The 16658-nt window shown below is 38.3% G+C and overlaps 1 protein-coding gene and 1 pseudogene across 1 annotated transcript in view; both read left to right on the forward strand.

Annotated features, from left to right (window-relative positions):
• The window catches only part of LOC101526664 (prostaglandin-E(2) 9-reductase-like), a 230956-nt gene that overhangs the window by 23795 nt on the left and 190503 nt on the right, over positions 1 to 16658 (forward strand). The gene's annotated exons all lie outside the window — the stretch shown is intronic.
• On the forward strand, positions 1971 to 5900 carry LOC118759116 (adiponectin receptor protein 1-like; annotated as a pseudogene).

The following is a 16658-nucleotide window of genomic DNA, read 5'->3' on the forward strand; positions in this document are numbered from 1 at the left end:
AGGAGTGCTATTGCTGGATCATACGGTATGTTGATTTTGAGTTGTTTGAATTGTTTGAGTTGTTTGAATTGTTTGAATTGTTTGAGTTGTTTGAATTGAAACGACAATCCAGGCAAATGGGAAGGTCTGTTCAATAAATGCTGTTGGGACAACTGGTTAATAGCCTGCAGAAACAAAAAGATAGATCCACATCTCTCACCATACACTAAGATCAGATCTAAATGGATAACTGATCTAAACCTACATCCAGAAACCTTCAAACTGTTGGAAGAAAATGTTGGAAACACACTGCAACACTTAGGGGTAGGCCCTCACTTCCTAAAACAGACTCCAAAAGCAGTAGAAATCGAGACCAAAATAAACAATTGGGACCTCATCAAACTAACAAGCTTCTGTACAGCTAGAGAAACAATCAACAAAGTAAAAAGGCAACCCACAGAATGGGAGAAGATCTTCGTGCAACACATAGGTGATAGAGGGCTAATCTCCAGAATATACAAAGAACTACAAAACAACCAAAATGTCAAAACAAACAAGCCACTCAAGAAATGGGCACGGGAAATGGGCAAACACTTCACAAAGGAACAAACCCAAATGGCAAATAAACATGAAAAAATGCTCAAGTTCCCTGGCAATAAGGGAAATCCAAATTAAAACATCAATGAGGTACCACCTAACGCCAGTAAGACTGGCCCACATGAATAAAAGCACCAACAACACTTGTTGGCGAGGTTGTGGGGAAAAGGGAACCCTACTCCACTGCTGGTGGGGCTGCAGGCTGGTACAGCCTCCATGGAAATCAGTATGGAGAATATTCAAACAACTCAAAATATTGTACATATTCTTACAATTGCCTCAGGTATTTGTGTTAAATGGTTAACACACTCTAGAGTATTCATTTACATCCTTTATATCTGTGTATATTTTCATTCTAGGGTTGATCAGAATAGTCCACAACTTTTGGAAGAGGCAGTCTTGAATATCATTGCTAAGAAATGCAACTGAGCCCCAGCTCAGATCGCCCTATGCTACCTTCTGCAGCTAGTGGTGGTGGTTCTGGCTTAAAAGCTTCAGTGAAAAGTGAAACAATGGCATTCTGGTAAAGATTTAAGCAGTGTCACTCCACGGTGAGCATGAGGATTGTACTGGTGCAATCTTTCTTTCATGAGGTCTTATGCCATGTCTCATTATGCCCCTACATCTCTCACCAGGATACTACAAGTTGTGTCTTGAAAAGATAGAACCAGGAAGCACTGAAGTCAAAGTCCAGAGTTTAGTCTCCTCAACTAGGTTGGAAATTTGATAGTTCTGTGACACCAACCTTATGTTGATTTCAATATTTTGATATTTTGTGTTAAGTCAGTTCTTCCATGTGGTGAAGATTATTAAGGACCTTAGTTGTCCCGCTCACCTTCCCCACTTAAATTTCTATTTGAACTTTAAGCTCAAACTCAGGAATTATTAAAAAAAAAATAGTCAGGTGCTCTGCTCCATAAGTTTTTCCAACCATCAAAGTATTTGGCTTAGCTCTATAGTATTTATTTTCGTGAATAGCTTGAATATGTTTATGTGTCTGTGCTGTTTGCATTGTGAGGTGTTAAATGAAGTGACTTCCTCTGAGTCAATTGCAACACCTTTTCCATCACAGGTCTTGATATGTAGAATCTATATATAATCTTAGAAATTGATCAAAATAGCAACTCACTGTGTTAAATTATTCCCTAAATGTTACCTTCTATTCATTCAGATCCTACAGATTAACCAATTATCTATATTTTGTTTTAAATTTATTAAGAAACTTAAAATCTATTTTCCATTTTAAGATGACAGGTGAAAGTCTTCAATGTAGTATCTTAAAAAGGTACATTTTTTTAAGATTTATTTATTTTTATTCAGAAAGATTTACAAAGAAGCTGAGACAAAGATAAAGATGAAAATTCATCCATTGGTTCACTCCTCAAATGGCTAAAATGGCCATGGATGAGCTGATCTCAAGTCAGCACCAGGAACTTTTTTCGGATCTCCTATGCAGGTCCAGGGTTCAGTGGCTTGGAACATTATCCTCTATTTTTAGGCTGCAAGCATGGAACTGGATGGGAAGTGGAGCAGCTGGAGCATGAACGAGCATCCATATGGGATGCTGTGCCTGGAGCTGGGGGATTAGCCAGTTGAGCCATTGTGCTGGCCCCAGAACAGACTATTTATAATGTATGGTATTAAATCCCTATGAAGTATATATTAAGCTACTAAATTTTAAAGAAAATCAGCAGACAATTTTTCTTCATTACTTGGAAGTTGAAGCCCCAAGCCAAATATAAATATAAATAATAATTAAGAAAAGAATATAAATAATATTTGTCTCCAAGCCATAATATCCTTAGAGTCACACCCTAAAAATGATAAAAATTCTTTCCCAAACTTGAGAATCTTGTGAAATAAACTACCTCAGCTCCTGGGCACTGTGTCAACTTAGCTTCTGAGCCTACTCACTCCTTGACTGCGGTGTCAATACTCTTGAACTGTCACTGAATCTTTCCTCCCACTGAACTTTCTATGTGTTCTTTTCTTAACTTATTTTCTGTACCTGGACCCTTTCCGCTCAGATTTCCCAACATAAGGAAACTGTCGCTTTTTGACTGGTTTTCCTGGACAAGATCACTGCCTCTTCAAGCTTACTGTTACCACAATTGTTGCCATTAGACTGCTCATGTTAATCTCGTCCTTGGCGTATGGCCTGTAAGACTCTAAGATGCCTCATGAGTGACACTGTGTATGAGATTTCTGCAAAAATTGTCTCTCTCTTAAGAAAATTTAGTTAGAGATAGTGTCTTAGCTGGATATCATCACTGTGTTCTTTGTTTTCTCAAACTGATGTGGCTATCTTCATCTACGCTCAAGATGACAAAAATATACAGAGGAAATAGGAGGAAATGAGAGAAGTTCTTGTACCACAATTAACTATACTCAATGTTTTCTGTTCTATCTCATCTGCTTGCTATGGAATTAATGTTTCTCTTGTTTTTAAATCACTTTAGTAGGACTGTCTACTTAAGTATATTCAAACAAAAGCAATTATTTGAGTTAATAATTTCCTTTTTATTCCTCTCTGACATTGCATTTTTACTTCTCCCTAAGAGTTTTAAGTATCTGAGATCCACTAAATTCTCAGTTGAGTGAGTCTCAGTAAATTCTTGGTTTGAAAATATAATTAAATAAAAAGAAAGTAACAAATACTGCAGAAGAGTCAGGAAAGTAAAAAAAACTCTGTTCCCCATCTGCTCATCTGCTTTTTATGGTTCAAGTGTAAACTTTGTTGTTCCTGCAGAATATCCACTCAAAATAAGTCATTAAACAAAACAGAAAGCTCCTAGGGACAAATATGGCTAACAAAACATTTAAAAATAATGTGAATATCCCTTTGCTAAGCAAGTATTTGCCTTTCACAGCAAACAAAAACTTGAAGGGAGTGATCAGAGCTAAAACGTGTTTTTTATGACTCATGGCACCTTCTTCATTTCACCTTCCTCCTTCCACCCAGTGCAGTGGCTGAGCAGTTCCAAGATCTTTTCAGATCAGTTTCTTCTTTATCCTGATTGCATGTTGTGGATTGAATGATAACTACAGAGACTAAATACTGACCAGAGTAGTACAGGTGCTGTGAGGGTATCCTGCAACTTCCCAGCTAATAAGATTTTTCTTAAAATGCTGTGACCCAGGAAACACCTGCTATACTTTAAGTAGCAATAATTGTACCCCTTAGTTTCATTATAGAAAAAGTGATTTATGGTCCCCTATTTGAATGATTAGCACTCCATTTTTTGCCTTTCTCTGTAAACTGATAACATGAAAGTATGGGAAAGTAGTTCCTCAATGGCTAAGTCAGTGACTTTCTCCTGCTGTTCTTGATGTCTAAAGTGAATAACAATCACACATAAACATGTCACATGTAAACTGACTTAATGTATGAATATACCATGTAGGAAACAAGTAGTATCTGTGGGCTGCCACTGTCGATTTGTTAAAGCATTGCCTGTTACACTGGTATCCATATGAGTTATAATTTTAGTTCCCATTGCTTTACTTCATTTTTTAAAATATTTATTTATTTTTATTGGAAATGCACATGAGATTCTAAGTGCACATTAGATTCTTGGAGAGAAGAAGATACACAGAGACAAATCTTCTCTCTACTTGTTCACTTGCCAAAGGCAGCAATGAATAGCTCTGGGCCAATCTGAAGCCAGGAACTGCGAGATTCTTCCAGGACATCCATGTAGGTTCAGGAACCCAAGAGCTTGGGCCATTCTTTATTGCTTTTCCCAGACCATAAGCAGGGAGCTGTTTAGGTAGTGAAGAAGCTGGGGTGTGAACCAGCATGCCTAGGTGATGGCAACACTAGCAGGTAGAGGATTAGCCTGTTGAGCCACCACACCAGACCCTGCTTCACTTTCAATCTATCTCCCCACAAATGCAGCTGGCCAAGCAGTAAGATACAGCCCAAGTGTGTGGTTCCCTGATTCCAAGCTCTCAGCTCCTGGCTTCAGTCTGGCATACTGATGACCAATTTGGCTGTAACTCTGTGCTTCAAATGAATAAAATTAATCTTTTAGAAAAAGGATAGCATTCATTTTGAACAAGAAGTGTGTGAAATAACCATTTCAGACTATCTTAGGATTTAACATTTACTTTGTCACCAAGATACCCTGAACTTTATACAAGCTGAAGCTTCAGGGTACTGTGCTGACAGCCAGATGCCCTCCCACAATGGGTCAAGGATGACACAGGAAAATGAGGCACTCAGCAGAGACATATTAGCAGTCTCGTAGAACTGACCTAATTGGGATCCTTTTTAGAAGGTAAGAGCAAATGTGTAATCATCAGTCCCCCCCAAAAAAAAGCTGAAGAAGAGGAGAATGTGCAGGTGATAAAACTGCCCCTGTGGGCCCATGACACCGCGGAGAGGACAGAAGAGTTTGTGAACAAGGTCTGGGAATGGTTAGAAGGTCATCTTGCGTGATGTGCTACCTGACAGGCTGAAGGTAGCAAATAATTGGCAAGTAAAAGGCAAATAATTGCTTAGCAAAGGGATATTTACCTACTTGCTTTATGGCCACAGGTCACCAATGCCTCCTTTTCTATCTGCTTCATGAGCTACTTCTGGCTACATACAGAATTGGGCAATATTGGACCCATCTGATTACTTTTTGCTGTTTCTCTTTTGGGGAATCTTGACCATGCTCAGATTAAATGTGTGCTGCATAATTCTTCTCCAGGAGAATGTGGTGTTTCGGATAGTCTTTATGGGTGTAGGGCTTCTCTACAGTTTATCCTAGCTTGTCAAAACAACATACTGTCATTCAGAGAAAGTCTGCTAAACTTTTTCCAAACTGTGCTACTCAGAGATTGTTTTATTGCTTATGGGAAATTGCCCTCTGGCTCTTACTCCTTCTACTACTCCCACAGCCATGGCTCAACTACTTCTCCACTTTCTGTGTTCTGGACATATCTGTCACCATCTAGGGACAGTGAGATCATTTTGTCACCCCTAAGTACCAACAGGCAAGAATAGGTGTATTCCTGAGGCTTGATTTGATGGGGGCTGTGCCCACCATGGATTTTACTCTCACTGAGGCTTTGTGAAGGCCACCACAGTGGGTCAGATGGGATGATTCTTCCATATTTCACCCCAGCTGGGCTTTGTACTATTCATAGTCCTGAGAGATTCTTTCCTGGAAATTTGCGTTTTAGTTCCAGTCACATCAGATTTCCATGCCTTGGTGGTAGCAGCAGCCTTTGTTCACTTCTGCAGGGTCTCCTACCTTCAAGAATTTTATTATGGCCTAGAAGAGGGTTGTACTGACAACTTCCTTCTCTTAGTTCTCCTGAGAGTAGAAGAATAACTTCACAAGTGTTTTTAAAATTAACTTTTCTGCTGATGTGAAAAGAAGAATCTGATTTCTCTGTTAGAGAATTCAACATCAACCAAGCTCCAGCCCTCTTTCACACCCATTGCACAAACAAAACAAAAAACACCTTGCATTTTTTTTCACCTTGCATTTTTTTTCACCAGCTGAGAAAGGTGGAGACGCATTGCTCTGTGACTACTGCCCCCTCACAGAGGCAGTCCTTTGAAACTCATGTTGAGATTTTGCCCTCACCTTACCATTTTGGGACAGAAAATATAAGCTGTGTACTGGGATTCTCAGAGATTCCATTTTTTTTCTGTAAAAAAAATAACCCTCACTACACATGTCCTTATTTTGTAACCAGCTTATAGCAGGAATTATTTTTGTAGCACACTTTTCAGAAATAATTGAAACCTAGTCCCATTTTTCTCAGTCCCAGATCTGCCTACAGAGTAGGCAGAATAAAGGCAGCAACTTTTTTTTAAGATTTATTTCTTTTAAGATTTTATTTTTATTGCAAAGTCAGATATACAGAGAAGAGGAGAGATAGAGAGGAGGATCTTTCGTCCGATGATTCACTTCCCAAGTGATGGCAACAGCCGGTGCTGAGCCGATTCAGAGCCAGGAGCCAGGAACTTCTTCCTGGTCTCCCAAGTGGGTACATGGTCCCAAGGCTTTGGGCTATCCTCAACTGCTTTCCCAGCTTACAAGCAGGGAGCTGGATGGGAAGCAGGGTTGCCAGGATTAGAACTGGCGCCCATATAGGATTCTGGTGGATTCAAGGTGAGGACTTTCAGCTGCTAGACCACCACGCCAGGGTCAAGGCAGCAACTTTTACTAGCCTAGTTAATCATGGAAACATTTCAAGGTTTCAGATAACTGGAGTTAGGAATATCTCTTGGCAATGTAAGATTAAAATGAGAAAATGCATGTAATACAAAAATCTACCTTTAAAAAGAAACCTAGTGGAATTGTTATATATTTTGATGCAAAGAAAGTGAGAATATAAAACAAAGAGGATACTTAATATTTAAAAATAAACCGATTTTTAGATGTGTTTATATAGTAAACAATAATAAATAGTTGTTTATCAAATATTTTGTGATGATTTACAATTCATATGAATGCTCAATAGAAAATTTACTTCTGAAAGAAACCAGAAGTTTATTTTCAAGGCATAATTCCGTGAAAAACTTCTTTTATAAAAGTGTAAAATGGCTCAAATTTCTTCCTAATACCACACAATAATTATTTGAATTCACCGTTCCTATGAGCCTTTTATTTTTCCTAAAAGCTTTCTTTTTAAAGCTATTTTTTAAAGCTTTTGGGAAAGTGCTTTTGTCCTGCTCATATAAGTTGTGAAAGCAGAAGAAAGTTGTCAGCTTTGCCAGAAGAGAGATAGCTTATGAATCACAATTGTCACTCTGTGTAATGAAACAATAGTCAATTATTTTTTGTACAAGGAATTGGGAACAACTCCAAAGGTAATAATGGTAATGTTGATATGAGGGTTTATAGTAAGATCGACCAGATTGACTGGAAAAATAACTCTTATCAAGTCCTCGGTGACTCTGGGATGCTTAATTGTTTTGTAGTTTGACCAGACAAAAGCTAGATATATATAACGCACAAATTGGTCAAAGTTCACTCTGCATTTCAGTTGATCAGATGGATAACTGATGATTATTCTGGGCACTGATTTGCTTGTTTTATCAATTCATTTCCAAGTTTGGCAGGAAGCATGAAATTAAGCAGTTCAGAATAATCCCCTGGATTTAGGCAATTGACTAATGAGAAGTCACACAGCCCTGATCCCCAAAAGATATCCTAAAAGCAAACAAAGACCACATCTCTGAGGGACTAGCTGAGAGATATTTTCAATGTTAAAGCAATGTAATCAAACAGAGTTTCCCTGAGACAGTGAGGAGAAAGGACATATGTACTACCATCATCATTGCTTTTGCTCCTTGCTACCACGGCAGCTATGTAACTGTCACCCACTTTACCCAGCTAAAATAAGGCATGATTTGGCACAGCTCCCTTTTCTGGCAACCTTAACTATGGGAGAACTTTGGATCCCACTGATTTAAGTCCAGGCAAGAGAGCTGGTAGAGATCTAAAAGACTAAGATGTTCCAAAAGGGTAGACACAGTGCCTCTCTCCCGTTTCTCCAATGCCCAGACTCATGTTTTGGTGGTAGTGTCTGAATGAACTCAATGTCTTGGAAGAAGAAGCATTCCCACTGCCATAAGAAGCACCTAGAGCCACCATTAGGATTGAGAGCAGACCTGTTCCTTGAAAAGATCGAAGGTCTGAATGTAATGTCCATAAATGATCTTATTTACTTCGCCTGATCCAGAGGGTTTCCCATTAGGTTTTTAGCATTAACATCAGGAACATTACAGAAAAGAAAATCCAAGAGACCCTGAGTTGAAAAAATGTTCTGTGAACCCCTTATTGCACTGTTCTGGGGACTTCAGTCAAAAGCACACAGCATTGCTCTGACATACTGCATGGGAACTGGGGACAGGTCCATGTAAGTCTTTCAGAGTTGGTTCTGCTCATGTTGATATTGCATTTTTAAAGTAATTTACACTTACTTGAAATATTTGAAGAGCTCTATCTACATTACTGATCTTCAAGCAGATGTCAACCACTATACCTAACATGACAGGCTCTCACCGTTGGGGATCAGGTAATGACCACACTGCAACTGACTTAATGTCACATTCTCTCTCCTACAGAGTCCACTGTGTCACTCATAAACGTGATCCTCTCACAAGCAAGTGAATAAAGTGGATTACTTACTGGATTCTAAGAACATGTGCATTCAATATATGTGTGGTTCTCCATGGTTTGACCAGACTATTTAGAAACCTTGAGTATCATTTTTCCTATGTGTAACACCTAAGAAAGTATCCCCAAATTACTTTTGAAGACACTTGACAGGGATTTTTGCTTCATAGAGCAAAGTAGTATGAAAGACAGAAAGGCATTTAGGACAGCAAGACGGCTTCAGTTTTAGTCAGTCTGCAAATGAGCATGCATGTCACAAAAGCTTAAAGCTGCTATCAACAAACCAGTAAGACCATGGCTCATGTTTTGAGTTCACTCACATAAGAAGACTCTAAAATTCTAAAAATAAATGGAAAATGATGGATTTAACTTACCTTTTTTGTCCCTTAAGGACTATGTTTTTGAATTTTGCCCAAATCTGGTAAATAGTTACCTTATTCTGGTTGGTATTGCTCTAAGATAGAACCTGAAGTGGGGCATTATACAATGAATAGACATTTATTATACTCAGTCCTGGAGACTGAGGAGTCCAAGTTTGAGGGGCCTATATCTGCTAAGGGATGCCTTGCAGTATCATCCCGTGGAAGAAAGCAGAAGGGCAAGAAAATCTGTAGGAAAAAAAATAGACTTAGAGATTTCTAATCTAATATGTTTTCCACAGATTCCATGATCAAGTTTTCCTCCTCTCATAATTTGGTTGCAAACAATCAAAAGCACTTTGAATGGTTTTGTCTTGATTAGATATTTCCTTTTTAAACGAGGACATTTATTTTTATTTGAAAGACAGATTTACAGAGAGAAGGAGAGATACAGATAAATCTTCCATGTGCTAATTCCCTCCTCAAATGACCACAATGGCCAGAGCGAAGCCAATCCGAAGTCAGGAGCCAGGAGCTTCTTCGAAGTCTTCTGTATGGGTGCAAGGTCTCAGGCCTTGATTCATCCTCCATTGCTTTCTCAGGCCATAAACAGGGACCTGGATGGAAAGTAGGGCAGTTGAAACAAGAAGCAATGCCCATATGGGATGTCTATGCTGACAGATGGAGAATTAGCATCACTGCATTTGCCTTAGTTCCCATCTATTTTATACTCAGCATTAGCCTATTAATGAAGATGGGACACTCATGCCCTAAACATCTCTCCCTAATCCCTACTTCCCAGAACCCTTGTATGGAGGATTCAAATTCTGACAAATGCTTTGTGGGAAACTTCAAAGTTCAGGTTAAGCTGATAATTTTCAATTGAAACAAGAATCAAAAACAGAGAAAAATGGTGGTTTTCTCATTATTGTAGTGCCAAAAGGGAGAGATTACATTTAAAGCAGATGATTCGAGGGGATTCTCTCAGCCAGCAGGAGAGAATGCTTCCAGTCTATGCCTGCCAGCTCTTATTCTCAGGGAAAGCATTGGCAGCATTAATACTGACAAATCTTCAGATCTCCCAGGAGATTATTTTGGAACATGAGAGAAGAGTGATTGGATGTACCTCTGAGTGTGCAAACTCTGATATTGCTCTCTCGGGAATGTCTACCTGCCTGTGACCGGACTTCGTCAACCTTGAACTCTGTCACATGGCATGGCCTTTTGTGCTTGGCTCTGCTAGCCATAGACTTTGTCATGTAGCATCACCTGAGGAAGGTTCCAGGCCAATACTCCCAGAGCGTATCTTTCTCATTCTGTCTTAAGTTGCACAACTCTTTTTCTGATGACCTTTGGCATGTGTAATTTTCATATGAAGTCACTAATTTTTCTGAGATATTTGAAGGAGAGAGAAAAACCACATGCAAATAACTTCTATGAAAGTATTTTTATATTTTAATAATTGTTATATTTGTCAGTTACTATTTTAATCTCATATTTATTTATAAAGTAGACTTTATGATAAGTGTATTTGCAAAAGAAAAAGCCTATACTAGATTTATTATTATCTAAGAATTTTGGTAAACACTGGTCGGGGGGGTGTTTAGAATATATCCCATGTGGATCTTGAGAGATAGGAAGGTCAGATAAAAGGGAAATACAAATATGAGAAGAGTATTTTCAGCTGCAGCTGTTCGTAGAAAAATGTACAATATTCGAAGCAAACCAAAGCTGCCTAAATTATTAATTCCAAATTCCATTTTCCTTAGCTTGACCCACTGTCTATCAACCAAAGCTAGTTTAATCAATCTTGGAAAAGTCGCTGAAACAAATGTAATTGGATTGTTCTGACATCTACATAACTTATTTACCAGTGCCTTTGCCTTTAATGAATGTGACTTGTCTGATTATAGCTATTTTATTATTAGTGTAATCATGAATTTTTTTTATTTCATTCTATGACACAGTTTCATAGGCTCTGGGATTCTCCCAATCCCTCCCCATGCCCTCCCCCAATCGTGGATTCCTCCACCTTGTTGCAGTATTGCAGTTCAAATCCAGTCATGAGTCTTTCATTGCAAGCATGTACCATGCATAGAGTCCAGCCTCTTGTTGTCCAGATAAATTCAACAGTTTCTTGGGGAGACCATCTCTCGTTTGAAAGCAGAGCTGACAGAATATCATCCCCTGTAATGAAAAGCCACAACATAACATCAACAACAATTTACAACATTATGGAGTTAATTGACATGGCATTGAGTGACCAATATGTTAGAAAATGCAAGTTCTTAACCACATCCTGTGACTTCTTCATTGACATTTTAATTTTAGTTTATACACATCCGGCTGCTATACACCTTAAAATGGCTATAGGGTACTATTCAGCTCTCTTGTGTCTATTTTTGTTTTTATATTTAGCAGCTTGCAGTATTGAAGCATGATTTAACTGAACTTGGCAGATTTTAGGATAGTCCAAACAGGCTTATAACTCTAACAAGGCATATGTCAACAGTTGAGGCACAGAACAGTTTTAGGAGGGGTGTGTAGAGCAATCTTCCATACCTTAGTGAGGAGTAACTGATCTTTGTGTCCTACCTAGTAAGGTATATATGAGTCCAAGCTGACCTTTTCTTGCCTGCTCTAAGCTTTCCTTAGTAGTCTCTGTCAATCTAATCCAATTTTTTTGGTGGGGGCCTCCGGAGCAACCCTGATGGTTATTGCGAGAGAGGGTCGGGATCCAAAGTTGGAACTAAATAAGGACCAGAGAAAGCTCCCTTCCTGGGACCTGAAGGAGGTTTACTGTTCTGTTTCTGAGGACTGCTCAGGACTCCCAGCTGTTAATCCTATGTCATGAGATCCTGTGAGGAAGGATCTGGGCATCTTCCATCCCGTGTGGGAGATCTGATAGGGAATTTATGATCTCAGAGTTCTCGGCCTGCGAGGGCAGTCCAATTATAAAGTTTTATTGAGTTTTAAAATAAATTTAAGTTTATTGTGCTTGATTTCTCACATTCTCTCTCATCTATATTCTTTTTTCTAAACTTTTGTGATTTCATCATTGTTATCGCACTCAAAATTGACAACTGACTTGATAAACAACTGATACACTATCTTTCACATTATGACTGTCCGTATTCTGTTCAACATTTATCAACTGTTCATCTAGATATTTTAGTGGCTTAAAACAACTCAAATTTATTCTCATTTTAAAAAATGTTATTTTTTTAAAAGTTGTTTAATTTCATTTTATCTCAAGGATAAAAAGAGAAAGTGAGAAAGAGGGGGAGATCTTCCATCTGCTTAGAGGCCTGTGACAACCAGGGTGGGGATATTCAGAACTAGAAACCAGGAACCCCATCTGGGTGTCCCATAGGTAGCAGGGGTCCAAGCTGGTGAGCCACTATCAACTGTTTCTACTGGTCGATTAGCACAAAATGGAATGTAAAGTTAAGCTGCTGACTTGAAATGGCACCTAGAGAACCAAGCAGAGCTTTAGGTTTTGTGTTGCAATGCCAAGCCCCTCAAGTTGTGTCATGACCCCTGTGCCAAATGCCTCACAAATCAGTTTTCTTACATGTCTGGAAGTCAGAAGTCTTAGTGAGTCTTTACATGGAAAATCAAGTGTCAGCAGGGCAATTAGCTTCTTCTGGAGGGCCCAGGGGAGAATTCAGATCTTGTTTTTTGCAGCTTTTAGTAACAGGTAATCTACTGCAGATCTTACTGTTATCATCACATGATTCTTGTCTTCTGATCCCCTTGATTCCCTTTTATAAAGATTTTTGTTTGTCAATTGAACCTGCCAGGGTCATCGCTCCAAAACAATATCCTCTGGAAATTCTCATCTCAGTCATATCTACAGAGTTTTTTCACCAAGTAAAAATCCAGATAATAGGTTGTAGACACTTGTCATGTGTTTAAAAATACATACAATGCTGTCAGAATGAAATTAAGAAAGGCAAAATCCTCAACAAGTAGTAACACAACAATGAAGCTCTCCTAATGACTTCAAATATATCAAACTTTACCACTATAAAATATTTATTAAATTCAGATAATGCATTGTCTTAGTTTGGATGAGATCCTTAATTACCTCTCCTCTGATCAGTATTAGTACGGAGGCCTTTGTCATGATTTCTGCCAAAAACCCTGGGTCATGAACTGCAATGTATGAGAGTCCTCAAATGCTGGTGATTAGACAATTCTCGTCTAGTTAATCCACATTGCTGAGATTGTCACTGTAAGTTAGAACTAAGTCCATAGAACAGGAAGCAAATTTGTCACTTTGAGAACAGTAAAGATTAATTTCCCTAAAAAGTCTTATGGAACACAGCTTTTGTTGTTCCATAGATTGTCTTATTTTGATTCTTTTGGCCCTCAAGCAGATTTTCCTGGAAGTTTGGAAAATATTGATGAAAGATAGTATCAGTCATTGCATTCACATTTCTGGGGCGAGAGTATGTAAAGTTAGAATCTACAGACAAGGAACAGTTAGTATTTATTGATTTTTCTCCAGAAATTTAAGGGTCAGTAAAACTTACTACTGAGGTGTGGGAGGAGAGACAATACTGCACTGATAATCAATGGGTACTCCTTTCCAGAATGTCAAAGGGAAACTGAGAAACGCACATCCTTGCTGGAGAGGTGGTAAGGTAGATGAATGGAAGCTAGTTTGCAAGATGATGAGGAATCAGGCATAGACGAGGTTGAAAATACCAGCATTTTGTCTCTTATACAGTAATTTGTAATTTGTCTTATAATTTATTTAAACAATTTAAAAGAATAAAGTATAAAACTTCATACTTACTTGTAAGTTTAGGAAAATATGGTGAGCAAGGAGTTGAGCACTTCTCTGATGGGAAATATTGATAAATGTTCATTTGAAAATTATTTCCTGAAGACCAAAAGAGCACTGATGAAGCAGGAATGAGGAATAGACTGTTCTGAAGATGTGTTTCCAGGAAAGACTCCAGTGTTGAAATGAAGTGGTCCAGGAAAACAAAAAGTCATTGAGCTACAAGTTACCATGAATATTGATTCCTTGCTCATTAAATTTTATTAAGTTTAAATTAAAAATGAAGTTTTATATTTTATTCCATTAAACGGTTTGAATAGAAAATAAGGTAGACTTAAAAATATGTATGTAAGACACAAAATAGTCTAATGATCTTAAATCTTGTTCAAAACAGATGTGTGAGCTAAAAGTCAAAAAGCAAAGAGGAAATGCCTGAATGTAATAGTTTTCTCAAACTTTGTTTTAAATTCGTTAGATTAGTAAAAATTATATACTATAATAGTTTTAAAAATTAATTTATTTACCTAAAGTGAACACATTTCATTTATATCATATATACAAATTTAGAAGCAGAATGGTAAGTCCCAACCTACATTTCCTCCACCTGAAGCTTCTTTCGTCCCTCCTCCTTCCTTTCATATTTTTTGCTTTAATTTTCAGAGTGACATAATTTTCAGTTCATTTTATAATCACAGGTTTAACTCTGCTAGATAAGGATATTGACATGTAGTAAGACAGTTTTAATTTTTTATTTTAATATTTATGTGAGTGAATTTACACTTATTTCATTTGATTGTTGTTGAAGCCATTGCCTCTTTTCCTGATCAACCATAATAGTTTACTTTTTTATTGGTTAAATTCTTCATTCAGTGAGGCACTAAGTATTTACAGTGCAAATTGAGAGTAAAATACTTTCAAAAATATTAAATAAAATGTGGATCTGGCATTGTAGTATAGTGGCGTAAGAGTCTACCTGTAACCCCACTATCCTACAATGGCCTTGGTTTGTGTCTCAGCCACCTTATCTGCATCCAGCGACCTGCTAAAATTCCTGGGAAATGTGAAGATGATGACCCAAGTACTTGAGCTCTGACAATCACAAGGAATACTCAGCTGAAGCTCCTGGCTCCTCTTTTTTGCCTGGACAAACCCTAACCATTGAGACTTTCCGAGTGAATCAGCACATGGAAGATATTTCCATCCCTCTATCTCTCCTTCTTTCTCTATAACCGTGCTTTTCAAACAAATAATCTCTTTAAAGTAGGTTGAAAAGTGGTAACATACATTGAACAAGGAAAATGCTTCATGTACTTCAATAGTTTTAAACAGCACATGCATTCCACAGTCAGACCATGAAACCTGGAATTTCCTCCATGGTTGGAGTTCTGAGTCCAACAGTTCAGCTGGGGGGATTCCCAAAGAAATTTCATCTGAGGTGATCCCAGACCTGATTCTTGTGTGTGCTTGCCAATACAGGGTTCAGCACAGTCCATAGCCTAAATCGGCCTACACACACAGTTTTAATTGCAGGTCAATTATCTCCAGCCCTGTCTTCTACACAAACTGATCAGTGTTGCAATCCTGCCCACTGCACACTCAGCCCCAACGCAAAACAGTGGGAGTTGTAGCCTAGTTGGCACGAACCACAATAACGCCCACCAGGTCCAACCCCTGCCCTGGTTTCTGTGCTTGCCAACCTGTACAGCAAACTGGTCCTGACTGTCCCACATCCCAATTTTATCCTCTTTTATCATTTTTAATAACAAGACACAAAATCTGCTTCAAGTAAGCTAATCAACACCTGTGGTTACATCCAGTACAATAGCTCTGCTTGAGTTGATCTAAAGATCATCCTGATCATGCTACTTTCCATTTGTTCTGAATCTAATAGACTGCTAAAGGATCATAGAAAAAGTTAGAGCAATGGAGTGGATGCTGGTTATTTGCTTGTGAAGAGACATGTATTAATTCCTTATAAACAGTTTCTGTTAGGTTTTATTGGATATTTGTAATGAAAAGTTGTAAGCTACTGCAAGTCTTTATAAAAGTTCTTCCTTCAAGTTACAAAATCATCACATACAATTCAGCTCTGAAATGTTATTTATAACTATACATTTCATTTATATTTATTCTTTGAAAGTCAGTCTTACATAGAAGAACAAGAATAAAAAGAACTGTATGTATTTAGGGAATATAGTGTTATATTTTGATCTATATAGAGTGATTAATTAATTATATATACTTAAGTGTAACCTTTAAAAGATTATTTTTAAAAATATTTATTTTACTTTTATTGGAAAGTCAGATATACAGAGATAAGCAGAGACACAGAGGAAGATCTTCCATCTGATGAATCCCTCCCCAAGTAGCTGTACTAGTCAGAGCTGAACTGATCTGAAACCAGGAGTCAGGAGCTTCTTCTGTGTCTCCCATGCAGGTGCAGGACCACAAGGCTTTGGGTCATCCTGGACCACTTTCCCAGGCCACAAGCAGGGAGCTGGATGGGAAGTGGAGCTGCCGGGATTAGAACCGGCAGCCATATGGGATCCCACCTTGTGCAAGACAAGGATTTTAACCACTAGGCTACTGCACCAGGTCCAAAAGTTTATTTTTTATGGTGCGATAACAATTCTGATTTCTGAGCCTATTGAAAGAGTCAGGGCTGGAAGGAAAATAGATTCTACTAGGCAGTCCTGGAAGGAAAATAGATTCTACTAGGCAGTCCTGTGATAAAAAGACCTCCTTGTGGGTATGCCTCCAGTGTGTGCCTGAGCAAGGGGAAGGTTTGATTCATAGAGGAATAGC

Source organism: Ochotona princeps, chromosome 10 (assembly GCF_030435755.1).
Source record: "Ochotona princeps isolate mOchPri1 chromosome 10, mOchPri1.hap1, whole genome shotgun sequence".
Taxonomy (NCBI): Eukaryota; Metazoa; Chordata; class Mammalia; order Lagomorpha; family Ochotonidae; genus Ochotona; species Ochotona princeps.